Raw genomic sequence first — 15,789 nt, 5'->3', positions numbered from 1 at the left:
AACTCAAAAGTGAGTTACACAAGCCCCTGCGAAGAGAGAAGCCAGGGAAGTGTAAAAGGCCCATGTCTGCAGAACCTTCACTAGTTGCTTAGCCAGCACCAGAGTAACCTTACAGATAACTAAGACTGTGGGAATTTCTCTGAGTAACCTCTGAGAGAACGTTGAAGTGTTTTTAACTGTCTTTGCATTGTAGACGAAAGTGTGGAGCAACGTTATTATGCGCTGTAACCTACTTCTACTGCCAATTACTAGAGGACTGTAACTTACCAACGTTGATTCCCAAAAGCTGAAGTAAACTGAGTATCTCCGGTTTGCATCACAAAGCTTCAAGGACTCGTGTTAAATATTTCTATACACACCCACCCACAGCAAAGGTCCATTCACTTAAGAGATACTGGTGCACGTGACAACCTACCATTTTTAACAGTAGACTGTGATACCCTTTTGCCACTGTGTGCGACCGAGCCAGGCAATTTACCGCCATTGCTGGGACAGATTGCAGAGCCACCCATGATGGCATCTTGATTTTCCTGTGTTCTCCTTCACTTGGGTGTGCCCTGCTTGGACATTGCATTACTACTGAGACTACTGTGGGGGGTCACTGTTGCTACTGTGAGGGGGGGGGGGGGGGTGTCACTAAAACTACTGGGGCAATATAGGGGGCACTATAACTACGCAGGCCACTCTGCACGTGGCAGCATGCCTCAAGCTGACTTGGGATATGTTTACACGTGGTGGAAATGCTGTGAAATGTCCACAGTGGAAATGTATGTGGCAAGTTACCCGGCATTTCCACATAGAAAAAAAACTTGCACCGTTGGAAGCCCGGGAGGGCTGACAGCAGGAAGCCTTCAGAGGAAGTGAGGGGGAGCGCCACAAGTAAGCTGATTGCCAGTCAAAATCCACACCAATGGTACAAATTTTAACAGGTTTTTGGATGCGGAAATGCTGCAAAATTTACTGTGGACATTCCACAACATTTCCGCCATGTATAAACACATCCTAAGTCAGCTTGAGGTATGCTGCCGCTTGCAGAGTGGCCTCAGTAGTAATATTGTCCCCTATATCAGCCCCAGTAGTAATAGTGACCCACCTCCATAGTAGCATCAGCAGTAATACTATAACTACTAGGGGGGGGGGGGGGGGGGGGCGCTGATATAGGGGAACACTATTGCTATTCTTTCTGCTTGTAATATGAATAGTAAATGTTGCTGCTTTGTTGGAGACTTTCTTGAAGAACAAACAGGTCAACACTTAAAGGGGTTTTCCAGGCCTTAACTATTGAGCCACAGGGGTCTTCCACCCGAGACATTCACTGATCATCTTGCCATATGTAGCCGAAAATGCACAACATGGCAGTGGCCCAGGGTGGTATTGTGGGCAAAGTTTCCATTCAAGTGACTTTTTAATTCTGATAGGAGCAGAGATCCCAATGATAAACTTTTCCCCACACAGTTTACATATTACTGACTAGATGCATAAATGTGAGGTTCTTGGCGCACATTTTACTCAAATTCTGAGAGCCCATCTGCCCCGTCACGGCGACCTCATTCAGATGGGTCCCTACACTAACACTAGATTTGTAGAAGAGGAGATACTCAGATGTAGCATGTGTCACTTCTCCATGTGGCTCATGTCATCCTCTGTCAGAGCACAGAATCACATTGTCCTCTATATGCATCAATATGATGCAGAATAGAGATGAGCGAGCGTGCTCGAGTAATGTGCTTTATCCGAGTATCGCTGTACTCGGGGCTAAAGATTTGGGTGCCGGCACGGAGCGGGGAGCTGCAGGGGAGAGCGGGGAGGAACGGAGGTAAGATCTTTCTCTCCTTCTCTCCCCTGCTCCCCGCTGCGACTCACCTGTCAGCCGCAGCGGCACCCGAATCTTTAGCCCCGAGCACAGCGATACTCGGATAAAGCCAATTACTCGAGCGAGTAGTGCTTATCCGAGTACGCTCGCTCATCTCTAATGCAGAACCTTCTAATAACTGATCTAGTTTGCAGTTGTTACACGGCACACATTACATCTATTCTATACATAGCTATGTGGCTTTTATTCTACATTGTTTCATTCCAGTAGCAGTCTTGCTGTATGCTACCTTATATGATAACGCCAATGGACAGATAATACTGAGGAGAGAGTGACTATACAGGTAAGTGTAATATCAGACTACAATGGTAAAGCGGTTCCCGGGAATATATAACTAGCTGCTAGATAACCCGTCACTAGAGCTGCTCTAACCTGTTATCCTCATCTATGATCAGGAGCATCTTTACACTGTGCGCCCCCTGCAGGCCAGATCCAGAGATCAGCGCTCAGGGTTCTGTCGGGTCACAGTGAGGATATAAGAAGATCAGAGTGCATGTAGTGATCAGCTATGTATCTGCTATATAAATGCTACTTGCATATAACCAGAGAATCCCTATAAAGCCGACCAATTACACTGGAGATCTCCTGTTCTACATATACGATGTCAGTCTAGGGACCATCTGAATAAGGAGCCCTGGAGGGCCCGATGGGAAGAGAAATGTCATTTACAATGTGTGCTCTGCTTATTTAGTGACAATACTGAGTGTAATTGGAAGGCTTTGTCCATTGCAGCTTGTCCTGTATTCTGCTTCTTCGGTACGATCAGTCACATCAGGGTTTAGAACTATCTACTTATCGCAAACATTAACAGGATACAATAAATAGCTAATACTGAACATACTACTGTTATCTCAAGCAAGTCAAATACGTTATACTTTATTATATATACTGTGTACATAAATACAATGACATTTACATCGAATTTGATCACCTATACACATAATCATATATCTATAAAGGCATAAATAGACACATCAATGCAAAAGATATGTGCATTAAATATATAACCTGAATACATATGTGGGCATCAATCATATATACAGATATTGATATGCTGATGCAGTACACAAACATTAAGAGGATATAGAAACATCACGTACACATATTACAGAATTAATAGTACACAGGTGTGTATGTACACTCACGCACTCTCTCTGCTGGCTCCCTGAGGATATAACATGAATACATCTGTGGACATCGATCATATATACAGATATTGATGTGCTAATGCAGTACACAGAAACATTAACAGGATATAGAAACAGATCACATTACACATATTACAGAATTAATAGTACACAGATGTATATGCATATATATGCTGTTTAGGCACTATGTAGATCTCCTTTTTTGCTCCTGTGAACTTCACTTAAGGCCACTTTCACATCTGTGTTGGAACCTCCATTTGGAGGTTTCAACACAGATCCCGTACGAAATACCGGAAGAAAAAGGTCCTGCATGCAGAACTATTTTGTTCGGTGAAATCCTGGACAGCTGAGCGGAAACCAAATGAACCCCATTATAGTCAATGGAGTCCATTCGGCATTGGTTGGTTCCGTCATAAGACCGATCTGGTCAGCCAGGGGACTGCCCTTTCCTGCTCCCGTAATGGTGCAGGAAAACGGAACCGCCGACGCAGATGTGAAGGCAGCCTAACTCATGGGAGAGATGCTTTTGTTATCATTATACTGTATATTATATACATGGACATCAGTTTATCCAAACTTTATATAAAAATAAACAGACATAACACACCAAAAAGTGAAGTACAAATATTATATGTATAAACACTGTGTGCACATTATATATAGATTATGTATAAATATATAAAAGATGTGAACGTTTATAATATGTACAGACATTGCAATATTAATAAATACATACACTATATACAAAAATATGTTATGTACGTTGGATATGGTATTACCAACATGAATATAAATTACATATGTGGACATTGCAGAATATATATATATATATATATATATATATATATATATATATATATATATATACATACATACATACAGATGCTGACACTATATACAAAAAAAAACGTGAGTATTCTGGGTAGGTTATAACTAAGGATTAACAGATGTTTATGCCTTAAGGTGTAGGTCACTCACGCGTTTCTATTCATACACGTGATTTCTAAGAAACAAAAAAAAAACTACTAGCAGAGAACTTGTACTATGATAAATAATGCAGGGAGGGGGTGGTGTAGAAGACGGCAGAGAGAGAATGAAGTATGGGGTGGAGGTAAATAGAAGAACATTGCACATGCAAGCATATATAGTAAACACATTAACTATTTAGCTGCTGCTTATACTAGCAGGGTGCTATATTCTGCCCAGTCTAGGAGACTTAATACATATGTCCCCTTATCCAGTTTAACAATTTAGCTGCTGCTTATACTAGCAGGGTGCTATATCTTGCCCAGTCTAGGAGACTTAATACACATGTCCGCTTATCACTTTTAACTATTTAGCTGCTGCTTATACTAGCATGGTGCTATATTTTGCCCAGTCTAGAAGACTTAATATATATGTCCCCTTATCCATTTTAACTATTTTGCTGCTGCTTATACTAGCAGGGTGCTATATATACTATATATATGCTTTGTATTATGCTCTCAGGAACTCATTTCGTAGGGATTTTTTAATGTAATGTGTTTTTATACTTGTGTGTATTTTTGTGTTTTTTACTTTTTGGATGTATGACTTTTCTATATGTAATAAATATATGTATTTTTATAGGTCCTGCACTCCAGTTTGCTTTTCTTCTGTTTGACATATTGAATTTTACATGTATATTACATTATTCAAAGGTATACTTACCTGGCTCCCCATTGATCACTAGTATGAAGGTCTTATGGAACTCATCTTGTCCTTCGGCTCCTGCCATGTTCTCTTGGTGTCACTTGCTGTCAGCTCTATATCAACAAGGTAATTTGGTATATGTGACTTGGAGGTCGTGATCGATGTGAAATATCTATAATAGAGGCAGCGATTACATGTAACTATAGAAAGCAAGAGAAGACCTCTACATCCTTAGAGATAAAGACCCAGAATCGGACTTAACAGTGAGAAGTCTGCGGGCAGCAAATGCCCTCCATAGGGGATAAGTGCTCGTTCACCCGAGCGCATTTGCACAGTGCAAATTTTGCATGCGTAATACTTAGTAAATAGAACCCAATGATTTCAATTTTCTATAATGTGCGATGGCATGAAAAATACGCAGCCTGACCTTCCTTGGTGTGCATTTGTGCACCGCAGGAGCCCATTTAAATCAGTGTGAACAGCATTTGTATGCGCAAACATGTGGTGCATTTGTGCACTCAAATACATGGTGAAGCGTGCAAAATACGTGGCATCAGTGCATTTCAGTCAGGCAAACATGCAGCATATTTCTGTGGCTGAAATGCCCTTATGCCCGTGTGAATGAGCCCTAAGCACAGAACAACTATATATCCTCTACTAGAGCTTCCAGTATAGTCCTCCATCATATGTCTACTAGCACTGAATGGAGAGAAGTACATCACCCACCAATAACTGACTGCACACAACTAAAAACTTTCAAATTGACGACCAGCAATCCTATTGGTGGTCTCCTCCTGACGTTACTATGGCAACAGAAACAACTCAAGATTTATAAGGAAATACCTATGTGAAATTAGACTGCATTGTCCTACATTTTTATATGTAGACTACATTGACTACCTAAAGATACAGCTATGTATACTTGATACATACATATATGTACACTTACTATGTGCATAGGATTGTTATTATGGTGCCTGTTTTCCATAAAGAGTAAAACTATCAGGTAATTGGTAGTTTTGAGTTCAAATAAAATATATTAGTAAATCTATATCCTATATATGATACTGTATTTCATGTAACAATACAGCACAGTGCACCTCCTCCCCCTCCATGCAGGCTCCTGTTCCCATCTACTTACTGTATTGTTGGATGAAGAAACGATGTATCATTTCTTCTGGTCTCACATGTGCATCTCCAGCTTTTCAGAACTGGACTAAGTGATGTCTTTCAGGAGGCAGAGAGTGTTCAGGTGGCAGAGAGTGTGATGTTACAGCACTGGAGTTCTGCAAGTGCTTAAAGTGGTATTCCAGTAATATAAAGTCATCCCCTATTCACAGGATAGGGCTGAACTACAGTTACAATGAAAATTATTCAAACCCCCCCCCCCCCCCCCCCCTGCAAATTAGGTTTGTCAGATTTACAAACTTTCAGTTTTGCAAAAAAGCAAAAAAAACCAAAACAACAATTTGAACAAATCTACACAACTGATATAAAAGTGGCTTCTCCAAATTGGATTTCAATAATCTCCCAGACGTTAAAGAGCATTAGCAGCAAAATAAATACATAGATAAATAAAATTAAGAGGAAAGAGGAGCAGCAAGCCAACAGCCTACCATCAAGGTTGTTGGTTTGCTGCTCCTCTTTCCTCTTAATTTCATTTATCTATGTATTTATTTTACTGCTAATGCTCTTTATCATCTGGGAGATTATTGATTGGCCATTGAGCCAGCTCTATTAGATAAAAAAGGACTCCAAATCTGATATTAGCAGTTAGCTATTAGAAAGAATACTAGTACTTTCATAGCGTGGCAGTACTCTGAATCTATTAGTCTGCCATTTGAAAGGACCATTAGACACCCCCTAATATTATATCAAATGGGGGTATAGCTATTGAACTTAAAGGGGTTGTCCCGCGAAAGCAAGTTGGGGTATACACTTCTGTATGGCCATATTAATGCACTTTGTAATGTACATCGTGCATTAATTATGAGCCATACAGAAGTTATTCACTTACCTGTTCCGTTGCTAGCGTCCCCGTCTCCATGGTGCCGTCTAATTTCAGCGTCTAATCTCCCGATTAGACGCGCTTGCGCAGTCCGGTCTTCTCCCTTCCAAACGGGGCCGCTCGTGCTTAGTTTGTACTATGTGTCTGTGTAAGTTTAAGTTTTTGTTCAAACTTTAAACACATTATTAAAAATTATGTTTTAAGGTCCAAAACAGTGACAAGTTTTCTAAATATATTTGGACATTTCTTGCCCCAGTGAAATTCGGCTTCATACTGGCATCACAACTGTGAGATATGTGTGTTGTGAGACGCACAAATATGAACCCCATTCTTTCGAATGGGGTCATACACATGAGTGATGTTTTCCTGCATGTCACTGCAATGCGGGAAACAAATTGCAGCATGTTCTATCTTGCTGCCTGCTCTTGTATTACAGGAACCATTGTTTTCAATGGGATAAACTCTGTGGTGTGACAGCCGCACCGGAGGACCCCTGAAGTGATATGAGGCTGTTTCCCCATATTCTTGAGCAATAGCCTCTAGTTGAAGGGTCCAACAGTAGTCTGCAAGCATCTTCTCATTCTATTTTGATTTGATGTTTTTATTCCTATGTAAAAACTGTGTGTGTGGTGTCGCTACATTCGCAATGACTCCGAGAACAAAGCCAATACATTATTTAACACGCACAGTGCACAATATGAAAAAGTACAAAAAGCATGATGATCTTCTTAGTCTTGTTGAAGAAAAGATATAAGGCTAATTTCACACAGGCATAAGCGTATTTACTTGCACAATGGGCATTGGGTTTTTGCGTGTGTATGCCCTGCGTATTCGCATGCGTATAACAACACATAAGTATGCTCCGATTGATTTCAATGCGCAATTAAAGGCGTTTTATCATTAGAAGAAAAAAATTAATACTTACCTAACTGTTCCTCCCCCGTCAGTCTTCTTACCGCATCCTCTTCCTCTTGTTTTGGAGCGTCCATTCTCGTCAGTCTCCTTCCGGCAGGTCTGTGTACCTGGTCACTGGTGACGTAACGTTCACTGCCTAGCATAGAATGCTGGGCTATTGCCGAGACTGCGCATGTGTTCATATGCTACTGTCGTGAGACAGCACGCATGCGCAGTCTCAGCAATAGCTCAGCATTCCCTGTTAGGCAGTGAACACTACGTCACTAGTGATGTAGCATGCATTGACTTGAATGAAGGAGACTGCCGAGAATGGGCGCTTCGTCACCGGAAGAACAACAATCGGTCGGCTGGAGGTGAGGTGACCCGGAGGACTGCAGGACCCAGGAGAAGATCGTCAAGGAGAAGATGCAGTACGAAGACTGACGGAGGAGGAATAGGTAAGTATTGTTTTTTTTGTTTTTCTAAAGTGATAGAACCCCTTTAGGTTGAATTAGTTTAATATGTGCTATTTTTGTGTGCAATATGTATAAAAACAGGGCACGGTGCATATTTTTTTTGCATGACTGAAATGCGCGCGGAAAAAATGCACATGTGACTGAACCCATTAAAAATCAATGGGTTCTATTCACTGCGTATTGCGTGTGCAAATTTTGCACACAACATACGCAGTGCAAATGTGGTCATGTGCATAAGCCATAAGGCATGAGTTTTGCTTTTTAGTCCTGACATCATATCCAGAGGGACTTTAAACATGACATTTAGGACTTCCCCTCTAGTAATCTTGTGTGCACTACAATAGATGTCTAACCCCACCAACATTGTAGTACTATATCGCAATTGGGCTCTTTTCTTTCCTCACTTTTGTCTCCATTTTCTCTTCCTGCTATTCTTTACAAGATTAATTTTGGCTTTTTTAAAATTCCATATAGAGTAATACAGTCCTGCCAGCAGAGCGCACATCCCATCAGCTGAATGTGATCCCTATATGGCCATGTCTACAATGGTTTTATGTAATGAAGAAGTGCCTTACTTTAAATGTTTTTTTGTGCTTTTTGATCTGTAATTATGTTAAACACGTTCTCCAAGACTTAAGGCTGGTTTAGACGCAATGATAATCGCTCAAAATATGTTGCTCAAACGACTTTTGAGCGATCGTTGTTGTGTCATTTGCAGCGCAAGATAATCGCTCAAGGTGAGCGATCATGTGGCGCTGCCAGTGGAGGATGCAGAAGACAAGCGGGGTGTCTTTTGCATCCAGCTGTTCTTCCGCTCCGAGCGCCGGGCTGTTATACAGCCCGGCGCTCGGAGCGGAGGATGCAGAAGACAAGCGGAGTGTCCCAGCTTATCTTCTGCATACAGGTGTTCCTCCGTTCCAAGCGCTCAGCTGTTATACAGACCGGCACTCGGAGCAGAGGATGCAGAAGACAAGCCAGGTGTCCCCGCTTGTCTTCTGCATACAGCTGTTCTCCGCTCCGAGCGCCCGGCTGTTAAATAGCCGAGCGCTCGAAACGGAGGATGCAGAAGACAAGCGGTGTCCCCGCTTGTCTTCTGCATCCAGATGTTTGCTGCACGGAGCGCCCAGCTGTTATACAACTGAGCGCTCCGTGCCAGGTATGGAGAACAGAGCTGGACCACTCTGTTCTTCAAACTAAACCTGTTATCAGGGAGCGAGATACAGCTGAAACAATCAGATTAGATTATATATCAAATTAGATATCTTAAAACTAGAGATGAGCCAACGTACTCGTCCGAGCTTGATACTCGTTCAAGTATTAGCCTGTTCGAGATGCTCGTTACTCGTGACGAGTACCACGCGATGTTCGAGTTACTTTCACTTTCACCTCTGAGACATTAGCGCGCTTTTCTGTCCAATTGAAAGACAGGGAAGGCATTACAACTTCCCCCTGCGACGTTCAAGCCCTATACCACCCCCCTGCAGTGAGTGGCTGGCGAGATCAGGTGTCACCCGAGTATAAAAATCGGCCCCTCCCGTGGCTCGCCTCAGATGCGTTGTGACATAGCTGAGGGACAGTGCTATCGTGTTGGAGCTGCTGTAGGGAGAGTGTTAGGAGTTAGTGTAGGCTTCAAGAACCCCAACGGTCCTTCTTAGGGCCACATCTAACAGTGTGCAGTAGTGTGGAGGCTGCTTTTTGCAGTGTTGCACATTTTTTTTTTTGGTATATCGGCCGTGCAGAGCATTGCGCTCTGCAGTAATACTCCAGGGACAGAAGTGTGGAGGCAGGGAGAGCGTTAGGAGTTATTGTAGGCTTCAAGAACCCCAACGGTCCTTCTTAGGGCCACATCTAACCGTGTGCAGTACTGTGGAGGCTGCTTTTTGCAGTGTTGCACATTTTTTTTTTTTTTGGTATATCGGCCGTGCAGAGCATTGCGCCCTGCAGTAATACTCCAGGGACAGAAGTGTGGAGGCAAGGACAGAAGACATATATTATTGATTGAATATACGCAGTGGGCCTTTTCTAAAAAATATTGGGCAAAAAATCTATTTGGCCTGCCTGTCACTGTGCTCAGTGTTCTGGGTCCGTGTCTGCTGGGGATAGTAGTTCTCCAAAATCATACGCAGCCAGCTAAGTGTTACAGCAGGCTTGCGCCAAATTATTTCCTGGCGTTCCGTAAGCGAACTCAGCCTCCAACCACAGGCCAATAAGCGGCACATTTAATTACAGCGTTGTGTTTCTGCATTACTGGTAATACAGCATGCTGAGGGGTAGGGGTAGGCCTAGAGGACGTGGGCGCGGCCGAGGACGCAGAGGCCCTAGTCCGGGTGTGGGCACAGGCCGAGCTCCTGATCCAGGTGTATCGCAGCCGACTGCTGCGGGATTAGGAGAGAGGCACATTTCTGGCGTCCCCACATTCATAGCGCGCTACTCAGTTCCCAGTCGCCACTACTTTTCCTGATGTGCCGTCCCAGCCCTGCACGACCACGTCTCCCGCAACATTGTACGCGCCCTCACCAACGCGGTTACTGCCAAGGTCCACTTAACAACGGACACGTGGACAAGCACAGGCGGGCAGGGCCACTATATCTCCCTGACGGCACATTGGGTGAATTTAGTGGAGGCTGGGACAGAGTCAGAGCCTGGGACCGCTCACGTCCTACCCACCCCCAGAATTGCGTGCCACAGCTCGGTGGTGGTATCTGCGGCGGTGTATGCTTCCTCCACTAAACCACCCTCCTCCTCCTCCTCCTCCTCCAACGCAACCTCTGTCTCGCAATCAAGATGTGTCAGCAGCAGCACGTCGCCAGCAGTAGGTTTCGCGCGGCGTGGCAGCACAGCGGTGGGCAAGCGTCAGCAGGCCGTGCTGAAACTACTCAGCTTAGGAGATAAGAGGCACACGGCCCACGAACTGCTGCAGGGTCTGACAGAGCAAACCGACCGCTGGCTTGCGCCGCTGAGCCTCCAACCGGGCATGGTCGTGTGTGACAACGGCCGTAACCTGGTGGCGGCTCTGCAGCTCGGCAGCCTCACGCATGTGCCATGCCTGGCCCACGTGTTTAATTTGGTGGTTCAGCGCTTTCTGAAAAGCTACCCACGCTTGTCAGACCTGCTCGGAAAGGTGCGCCGGCTCTGTGCACATTTCCGCAAGTCCCACACGGACGCTGCTATCCTGCGCACCCTGCAACATCGGTTTCATCTGCCAGTGCACCGACTGCTGTGCGACGTGCCCACACGGTGGAACTCTACGCTCCACATGTTGGCCAGGCTCTATGAGCAGCGTAGAGCTATAGTGGAATACCAACTCCAACATGGGCGGCGCAGTGGGAGTCAGCCTCCTCAATTATTTTCAGAAGAGTGGGCCTGGTTGGCAGACATCTGCAGGTCCTTGGAAAGTTTGAGGAGTCTACCCAGATGGTGAGCGGCGATGCTGCAATCATTAGCGTCACCATTCCTCTGCTATGCCTCTTGAGAAGTTCCCTGCAAAGCATAAAGGCAGACGCTTTGCGCTCGGAAATAGAGCCGGGGGGAGACAGTATGTCGCTGGATAGTCAGAGCACCCTCCTGTCTATATCTCAGCGCGGTGAGGAGGAGGAGGAAGATGAGGAGGAGGGGGAAGAGAGAGCTTGGCCCACTGGTGATAGTACACATGCTGCTGGCCTGTCATCCTTTCAGCGTGTATGGCCTGAGGAGGAGGAGGAGGAGGATCCTGAAAGTGATCTTCCTAGTGCGGACAGCCATGTGTTGCGTACTGGTACCCTGGCACACATGGCTGACTTCATGTTAGGATGCCTTTCTCGTGACCCTCGCGTTACACGCATTCTGGCCACTACGGATTACTGGGTGTACACACTGCTCGACCCATGGTATAAGGAGAACCTTTCCACTCTCATACCCGAAGAGGAAAGGGGTTCGAGAGTGTTGCTATACCACAGGACCCTGGCGGACAAACTGATGGTAAAATTCCCATACGACAGCGCTAGTGGCCGAAGGCGCAGTTCCGAGGGCCAGGTAGCAGGGGAGGCGCGGAGATCAGGCAGCATGTACAGCACAGGCAGGGCAACACTCTTTAAGGCCCTTGACTGCTTTATGGCTCCCCAGCAAGATTGTGTCACCGCTCCCCAGTCACGGCTGAGTCGGCGGGAGCACTGTAAAAGGATGGTGAGGGAGTACGTAGCCGATCGCACGACCGTCCTCCGTGACGCCTCTGCCCCCTACAACTACTGGGTGTCGAAGCTGGACACGTGGCCTGAACTCGCGCTGTAAGCCCTGGAGATGCTTGCTTGTCCTGCGGCTAGCGTCTTGTCAGAGAGGGTGTTTAGTGCGGCTGGGGGAATCATCACAGATAAGCGTACCCGCCTGTCAACCGACAGTGCCGACAGGCTTACACTCATCAAGATGAACAAAGCCTGGATTTCCCCAGACTTCTCTTCTCCACCAGCGGACAGCAGCGATACGTAGGCAATATGTAGGCTGCACCCGCGGATGGAATCATCGTTCTGTATCCCCATCAAAAACGTGGACCTTTTAGCTTCATCAATCTGTGTATAATATTCCTCCTCCTCCTCCTGCTCCTCCTCCTGAAACGTCACATAATCACGCCGAACGGGCAATTTTTCTTAGGCCCACAAGGCTCAGTCATATAATTTTTCTAAACAATTTTTATACGTTTCAATGCTCATTAAAGCGTTGAAACTTTCACCTCAACCAATTTTTATTTTAACTGGGCTGCCTCCTGGCCCAGTTACCAATTAAGCCACATTAACCAAAGCGATTAATGGGTTTCACCTGCCCTCTTGGTTGGGCATGGGCAATTTTTCAGAGGTACATTAGTACTGTTGATACACCAATTTTTGGGGGCCCTCGCCTACAGTGTAATCAAATTAATTTTTAGCCCACCTCCATTACAGCTGACGTTACATCAGCTGTGTTGCGCACTGCAATGGGATGTATTTATGTACCGCCGGTGGGTTCCAGGGAGCCACCCATGCTGTGGGTCCACACGGAGTTGTAACTACATATGTCCACTTCTAAAGAACCCCAGTCTGACTGGGGCATGCAGTGTGGGCCGAAGCCCACCTGCATTAAACATGACATTATTACCTCAGCTGTGATGGGCAATGCAATGGGATATATTTATGTACCGCCGGTGGCTTCCTGTCACCCACCCATGCTGTGGGTCCACAGGGAGTTGTAAATGCATCTGTGTCCACTTCTAAAGAACCCCAGTCTGACTGGGGCATGCAGTGTGGGCCGAAGCCCACCTGCATTAAACATGACATTATTACCTCAGCTGTGTTGGGCAATGCAATGGGATATTTTTATGTACCGCCGGTGGGTTCCAGGGAGCCACCCATGCTGTGGGTCCACACGGAGTTGTAACTACATGTGTCCACTTCTAAAGAACCCCAGTCTGACTGGGGCATGCAGTGTGGGCCGAAGCCCACCTGCATTAAACATGACATTATTACCTCAGCTGTGATGGGCAATGCAATGGGATATTTTTATGTAACGCCGGTGGGTTCCAGGGAGCCAGCCATGCTGTGCGTGCACACGGAATTCCCATTGCGGAGTTGGGGATTCCCAGTTGTACCTGCCTGTGACTATTTATAAAAAACCGCGGTCTGACTGGGGCATGCAGACACCTTGACAGAATGAATAGTGTGTGGCACATAGGTTCCCCATTGCTATGCCCACGTGTGCAGCTCCAGATGGAGGTGGCACAGGATTGGATTTCTCATTGCTTCTGTACAGCATTGTGGGCTATCGCCCCGCCCCTTTTAAAGAGGGTCGCTGCCTAGCCGTGCCAACCCTCTGCAGTGTGTGCCTGCTTTTCCTCTGGCAGATGCACTTATAAATAGACATGAGGGTGGCGTGACATGAGGGCAGCTGAAGGCTGGGCAGGGACAGTTTGGTGTGCGCTGTGGACACTGGGTCGTGGGGGGGGTGGTTGGTCAGCATGTAACCCAGGAGAAGTGGCAGCGGAGTGTCATGCAGGCAGTGATTGTGCTTTGTTGGAGGTAGTGTGGTGCTTAGCTAAGGTATCCATTGCTAATGAGGGCTTTTCAGAAGTAAAAGTTGTTGGGGGGGGGGGCACTCTTGCCGCTATTGTGGCTTAATAGTGGGACCTGGGAACTTGAGATGCAGCCTAACATGTAGCCCCTCGCCTGCCCTATCCGTTGCTGTGTTGTTCCCATCACTTTCTTGAATTGCCCAGATTTTCACAAATGAAAACCTTAGCGAGCATCGGCGATATACAAAAATGCTCGGGTCGCCCATTGACTTCAATGGGGTTCGTTACTCGAAACGAACCCTTGAGCATCGCGAAAAGTTCGTCTCGAGTAACGAGCACCCGAGCATTTTGGTGCTCGCTCATCTCTACTTAAAACTCATCTTATGAGGGGTCATCAATTTCTGATTAATTGATTTCCGGCATAGAGCACCCGCGCCGATTAGTTTTTTGAAGGGGCTGTAGCGCTCAAGTAGGCACTGTGGCCTCTTCACCATATACCAGGCATAGCACCATACATTGCGTAACAGCTGTGCCTGGTATTTATGGTCAATCCCATTCACTTGAGTGAGACTGGGCTGTAGAATTGCCATGGGACTCACGAACAGGACATCACAGGCTGAAAAACAGGCCTTAGTACCGGTCCGAACTTTGAAACCCCTCCAAACAGCTGATCGTCGGGTTGCTCAAACTCCTATTAATCTGAAATCGATGACCTATCAGATAGACCATCAATATTTGAGTCCCAGAAACCCCCTTTAATTTTGCTGTTGCGCTTTCTATAAAAGAATGTGAGGAAGTGAAGAAAATGGGCCTTTAATATTGGCTAAAGCAACCAAATTGTCTGGGTTCCTATAGCCCAGAAAGATGAACAACCTTAATTCCAGATATAATGAATACCATGTAGATCAAGAGTAGTAATATCCCTTCATGCTAAGTACATGGCTTCAGCCTAGGACAGCTGTTTCCAGTCATTAAACATGGCTACCCTGAGTAGGTCGCTTGTTGAGGATAACCCTAATTAGCCGGTGTCAAAAGGACAGCTTGTTCCATGTTGAAAAAAGAACGGCCAAACAAAGCGGAGTTAATAGTTATCCGATATTCTGCTCCCTTTCTTCTAAAGAGTTAAGTATGCCCTACGTTGTCTACAAATAGTACATTCCAGAGGGAACAGAAGTATTTGTTGCCAGTCTCCAAAGGTCCCTACAGGTGAAAGGAAAGCACAATAGTAGTGTAACGGGGAAGGAATGAAAACAGGAAACAGATGTCTGGTGACGCGTAGTGATTGGGTATGATTTGCTCAGTGAACATGTATTTAGTCAAAAGACAGCTGTATCCTGGTGTTGATACTCCTATGCTTAGATACTTTCTGAGCCAAAACAGCCACGTTCCTCCAGATCCGGTTATTCTTGCTCCAAAAAACGTTTGGAGGAGAATTTACATTTGTTACATTTTAATCACTTTAGTTTAGAAAGTTTTGATAGAACATCGCTTTTTCCCTTAGGAATATGATGCTAACAAATGAGGGAAATTTTATTACATTTTTAGATATAAGGTTATCCTATTGGTGTACGTGGTATCTTAAAGGGTTAATCTTACATCAGAAAAAATACTGTGTGTGGTATTGCAGCTCATCCCCATTTTGAATACAGCTGACCTGCAATATCTGACATAATCAATAGACAAGAGTGGCACTGTTTTTGGAATAA

The sequence above is a fragment of the Eleutherodactylus coqui genome, chromosome 9 (assembly GCF_035609145.1).
Source record: "Eleutherodactylus coqui strain aEleCoq1 chromosome 9, aEleCoq1.hap1, whole genome shotgun sequence".
NCBI classification, from domain to species: domain Eukaryota; kingdom Metazoa; phylum Chordata; class Amphibia; order Anura; family Eleutherodactylidae; genus Eleutherodactylus; species Eleutherodactylus coqui.
Note: the sequence above shows the minus strand (reverse complement) of the source record.